The sequence below is a fragment of the Triturus cristatus genome, chromosome 10 (genome assembly GCF_964204655.1).
Source record: "Triturus cristatus chromosome 10, aTriCri1.1, whole genome shotgun sequence".
NCBI lineage: Eukaryota > Metazoa > Chordata > Amphibia > Caudata > Salamandridae > Triturus > Triturus cristatus.
This window is the reverse complement of record NC_140593.1, coordinates 327,225,822-327,231,260: the sequence shown is the minus strand read 5'-3', so window position 1 is coordinate 327,231,260 and position 5,439 is coordinate 327,225,822.

Genomic DNA, 5,439 nt, shown 5'->3' with positions numbered 1-5,439 from the left:
TTTTTGTAATGCGATATAGCATTAAAGTTTGCAAACTTCATTTCAAATTAAAACAGAACAAATAAGACCTTCCCTTATCTCCCAGAAGTTGTGCTGAATCTAAGGGGAAAGATTGGGCATCAGCTGAGGGCCTTCTAAAAAACTGATTTCGCCTCTTTGCAGCCTGATGTGTGCTTCAGAGACACTAAAGCACAGCAGGAGAGGCTTTAAAACAACTTTATAACAATTTACTTTTATCCCCGTGGTAATGGAACTGGAGAAAGCCCTAAAAAATGTGGGCCTGCAGTGTATTTTAGATGTAACATACAAGCTTACAGACCCTCTCCCCAAAACTGGGACATTAATTTGTTCTAATTAAAACTGTCGGGACACAGGGACGCAACATGAAAAACCAGGACTTTCAGGGGAAATCCAGGACTTCTGGTCACCCTTACTCCGCCGCTTCAGCAAGAGCAGATGATCTGCTCAAAGGTTGGAAACGTAAAGTAATGACAGCCAGGTAGAGAGTTCTCACTCTTCATTGTGCCTATTTTCTGGGTACTCCTGTTTGGAGCCAGTCCCAGTGGGTCAGGTTTTGGGATCAGGACTGGTGGTAAGACTGGCTACAGACCTTCCCTTGAATTTCAAGTAACACCATGGTTGAGTGATATTAAGAACCCAGAAAGTTAACAACTCCTTTTCTCGCTTAGGTAAAAGGACTGCAGAGGATGGGAAAAGTGGAGCTGAACCATCAGGATGGGTCAACTTGTTAAATTCAGGGGGGTATTCCGAGGCATGTGAAGCTGGTGCGTAGGAAACCCAGAGGGAGCATGGGTGATTAGTTGGCAGTAGGTCCACAGCAATCCACCAATCCGTCTCTAGCACGGGTAGTAACTGGGCTACTGCAGCTCGGAGGCAAGGAGGTGTCTTAGGCAAATGCCACAAGTTTAAGCTTCAATTGGCTAGAATCAGAGTTCTGAATGGCCATTTCTGCTGCATGTGTCCCAGAAAATTGGTTAAAACAAGTCTGGTTCTTTGAAGGCAGGTATTAGTCCACCCTCCCACCTCAAGATCACCCAGACTCCGAATAATGGACAAAATGTACTTTCAACGGGGCGGGGCAACCAAATTTATTGCATTTAGACCCAGCTTCAGCCAGCTGATATCATTATGATTTTCAGAGACTGAGGGGTTTTACCCCCCATGCAAAGTTCCTCAGGGGGGAGCAGAGTTGGGGCAGGATAGCATACCCCAAAGGTGTATCCGTGGGTTGAAGGTACATGTATCCCTGGTCTTATGGCTGTGCAGAGCCATTTTCATTTGGCACTCTGCCTGTGTTTTGTGTTCTTCGGCCGCCCACCTCTGAGACATTTAGAGGTATGTCCATGGAAAATGTTGTGCTTCTTATTAAGGTTCTCATGACCAAAGCGGTTTGCTGTATCTTTTCAAGTGGAAGAGATATATGTTAGGTACCTAATTGCTTACAACGTAGCACTTTAAGGTGGGTGGAGAAAATTTTAAAGTTGCAACAGGACACCCCACCTCACATGTCAGCAATTGCTCACATTGCTAGCAGTTAAGCAGCCTGGGAAGTCTTGGGGCGAACACCACATCATCACCGACTGCAGCACCTTCACCCAAATTCCGTGCAGCAGGCTTGGGATACAATTGCACCTGTCTGGTGAGCCACAGCTAGCTGTCCTTTTATAGGGCTCCATTGCAGGGTGTATCACTTTGACCTAGAATGCATAAAGGGCCATGTTCTGCAGAATGTGTTGCTTAAAATTGGTTATATCAATAAGTCTGTTTTTTGGAAGGCAGGTATTAGTTCAAGGGGAAGAGATATGCTAGGTACCGAAGCGCTTTCAACGTAGCACATTAAGGGGGTGGTGTAAAAATGTCAAGTTGCAAGCGTGATATTCCCTCAATCTCATCAGCAACTCACATTGCCAGCAGTCAATCTGCCTGGGAAGTCTGGGTGCAAACACCACAGATTAAACTGGAACAGGTAACGGTCCAGTAAGAAAGAAGGGATATTGAATTGATTGCCCATTTAGAAAAATGACTACTGCACAGGAGGATGGAGGGTGATTCAAGGGACACTGGTGGTGTAATGGCAATGCAAGACTGTCAGCTTATGCTGGGTGGGAGGTTCCGTATCACCAACCAGAAGGGTACCAGGTGGCAAAACCAGAAAAATGTGTAACATATGTGTATCTCTGGTCTTATGGCTGTGTAGAGGTGTGGCTCACTGGTTAGAGGCGGCAGATCCGTAAGCAGAGAATCGGCCAGGGACCAGGGTTCAATTCCCGACGCGGCAGGGTCGTGGACCAGGGTCAAAACGGACTCGATAATTCTCGCCTTGGTACCTACTCTAACCAGGAACACACTCGGCAACTCTGGGCACTAGCTTGCCTCATCTCCACAACGGCCCCCCACATTCGCTGGGGATGCCTGGTTTCACCTTGGAGATACCCTGGAGGGACCATCTCACAGGGATAGCCAGGACGGGTTCCCCAGCGGTCTACAGCGCCAGGACGCCTCAGGGCAGCAGTGCGCTTTACAAGACACTTACATTTACATTTACATTTAGAGCCAGAATTCATTTAGAGGTATGTACATGTAGAAATTTTGTGTTTATTAAGGTTCTCATGACCAATGCGGTTTGTTGTATCTTTTCAAGGTGAAGAGATATAAGTTAGGTACTTAATCGCTTACAACGTAGCACATTAAGGTGGGTTGTGTTTAATTTCAAGTTGCAACTGGGAGATTCCTTCATTAACGTCAGCAGCTGCTAACATGGCCAGCAGTAAGCAGCCTGGGAAGTCTGGGGGCAAACACCACAGTTTAAACTGTAAAGGCAAAATTCATGTAAAAAAGGAGGGATAAATGGCAAGTACACGAGGACTCACTTGCTAAATGTCACATATTTCTAAGCTCATTGGCTAGCTTAGTCTTTACACATCATAGTGGGATAGTCACCAAGGTGGAACAGGCTATTGGGTATGCCTTGCCAGGACAATGACACACACTTCACACAAACTGGAGCCTCTATAAAGGATAAATGTGGAAAACAGACGGGTACGTTTGGCTCAATAATCCTCTTCACCAAGCTGCTAGGCGTCATGTTGCCAGATGTCTTTGAGTGACAGGCAAGTGCATTAAGGGTGCTGTATTAACACCTTGAATGCCCATGAAGAGCTTCCCCAGCTCCCGAGGCCCCCCCCCTGCTTTCCCTGTAATGACGATCGGCGTGCACATCGCGCCAACGTCATTACAGTGAAACTGAAACTGAAATGAGCCAAGAGGCTCATTTCAGTTTCACTTTCTATGTGCTCAGGGGGCTATCTCAGCCCCCTGAGCACGTAGAAAGACGGGACAGGTATCGTTGGAAAGGGGAGAATCTCCCCAGTGGATCCCTGCTTGGGGATCGCCACAGGAGGGCGATCCCCAAGCAGGGATCCACCCACCAGACACCAGGGAGGGGGGAGCGGCCCCTTGGGCAAGGGCCTTTGCTCCCCCCTGATTATTTTGGCACCATTGAGTCTTTTTGCCCCCCCCGGGTGGGCAAAAAGCCCACTAGACACCAGGGAATAAAAAAAAAAAAGAAATAGGGGTGGGGGCTGCCCAAAACGGGCAGGCCTATGCCCCCCCCACCCCCCAATTATTACAGTCTTTCTGCCCCCCCGGGGGCAGATGGGGCAGTGGCCCCTAATCTGCCCCTTCGGGGGGGGCAGATAGCCCACTAAACACCAGGGATTTGTGTTTAGGGTCTTTTAGGGTGGGGGCTGCCCAAAACGGGCAGGCCCATGCCCCCACGCCACCCCCAATTATTACAGTCTTTCTGCCCCCCTGGGGGGCAGATGGGGCATTGGCCCCAGATCGGCCCCTTCGGGAGGGCAGAAAGCCCACTAAACACCAGGGATTTGTTTTTAGGGTGGGGGCTGCCCGAAATGGGCACGCCAATGCCCCCACCCACCCGCCATCATTACAGCCTTTCTACCCCCTCTGGGGGGCAGATCGGGCATTGGCCCCTAATCTGCCCCTTCGGGGGCGGAAAGCCCACTGGACACCAGGGATGTTTTTAGAAAGTAAAAATAAGGGTGGGGGCTGCCCAAAACAGGCATGCCCATGCCCCCACCTCCGCAATCATTAGTCTTTCTGCCCCCTCTGGGGGGCAGATGGAGCATTGGCCCCGAATCTGGCCCCCTCTGGGGAGCGTAGAAAGCCCACTAGAATTCATGGATTTTTTTTGTTTTATTAGTGTAGGGGTTCCCCAAAATGGGCATGACAATACCCCACCCCACCCCCAGAGAAATTCCAGTCTTTCTGCCCCCCCCGGGAGGGCAGATGGTGGCAGTGGCCCCTGATCTGCCCCCTGGGGGGGGCAGAAAACCCACTAGGCGCAAGCGAGTATGCAGGCTTTTTTTATGCGTGGGGGCTGCCCGAAATGGTCATACCAATGCCCCCACCCCCACAAAAAATAGCCACAGTCTTTCTGCCGCTTTAGGGGCATATCGGGATGAAACCCCCTTCCCCGATTCCCCCTCAGGGTGGCAGAAAACCCACTGGGCTCTGACTTTTTTTTAGCAATGTGCATACCTGTGGATTTTGGGCCCTAGAACAGTTGGCACATAGGCAAACCTAGCAAACCTGAACATTTTTTAAAACTAGACACCGAGGGGAATCCAGGATGGGGTGACTTGACTGGCTCTCACCAGGTTCTGTTACCCAGAATCCATTGCAAACCTAAAAATGTGTCCACAATAACACATTTTCCTCACATTTCTGTGGTGGAAAGTTCTGGAATCTGCGTGGGTCCACAAAATTCCACCCACTCCGCGTTCCCCAAAGTCTTCTGAGAAAAATGGTACCTCACTTGCGTGGGTAAGCCTAGTGCCCGCGTCAGGCAAGGGCCCAAAACCTATTGAGGAGACATCAAAATTACCTATCAAAAAACAACCTGGTTTTGCAAAGGGGGTCCCATGAGTTTTTGGCCCCGGGCTTGGCGGCCATCTAGGGAAACCTACCAAACCCACACATTTCTGAAAACTAGACACCCGGGGGATTCCAGGGAGGTATGGCTTGCGTGGATCCCGCAACGTTTCCTTACGCAGAATGCCCTGCAAACCTCAAATTTAGCTGAAAAAAATCACGTTTTTCACACATTTTTGTGTGGGAAAGTTGTGGCATCACCGGGCTGACACAAATTTCCTACCACCCAGCGTCCCCCCGGGTCTCCCGATAATAACGGTGCCTCACTCGTGTGGGAGGCCCAAGTACCCGCGACAGGCAAGGGCCCACAACGTAGTGAGGCGACATGAAAATTGCCTATCTCAAAACAACCTGGTTTTGCAAGGGGTGTCACTTGGGATTTTGGCCCGGTGCTCGGCGGCCACCTAGGGATCTCTGCACAGAGTCCTCAGACCAATAGGAAGAAGTTGGCACAGAAACTGGAAT